Below are 303 nucleotides of genomic sequence, written 5' to 3' on the forward strand. Positions count from 1 at the left end.
ATTGACATATGCTGTATTCTGATATGTGGCACATTGATAACTCTGTCAAGGAATACAATGTAAGCTTCTGGATCTTGAGAGTTGTATTCGTCAGAGATTTAAAAAACATGAATTTTCATATATACAGATGGGGTATCCATCTGTCGTATCACTATCCTACTATTTTATTGAGAGATGTTTGAGTTTAATTCAAAACCACATGACAGCATGGCTAGTAAAAAAAGTCGTTGATCTGCTGGTAAAGCAGAAGATTGTTTGTCATTTGGTAGAAGTTGTTGTTTTAAAGTCTGATAATATGACCAT

The 303-nt window shown here is 33.7% G+C and overlaps 1 long non-coding RNA gene and 1 pseudogene across 1 annotated transcript in view; one reads left to right on the forward strand and one right to left on the reverse strand.

The window, feature by feature from the left end:
* LOC116695329 (5-hydroxytryptamine receptor 3A-like) overlaps window positions 1-297 on the forward strand; it is a 176,825-nt pseudogene extending 176,528 nt beyond the window's left edge.
* Window positions 1-303, reverse strand: part of LOC116695334 (uncharacterized) — a 20,760-nt gene that overhangs the window by 7,009 nt on the left and 13,448 nt on the right. The window lies entirely within an intron of this gene.

The sequence above is a fragment of the Etheostoma spectabile genome, chromosome 9, assembly GCF_008692095.1.
Source record: "Etheostoma spectabile isolate EspeVRDwgs_2016 chromosome 9, UIUC_Espe_1.0, whole genome shotgun sequence".
NCBI lineage: Eukaryota > Metazoa > Chordata > Actinopteri > Perciformes > Percidae > Etheostoma > Etheostoma spectabile.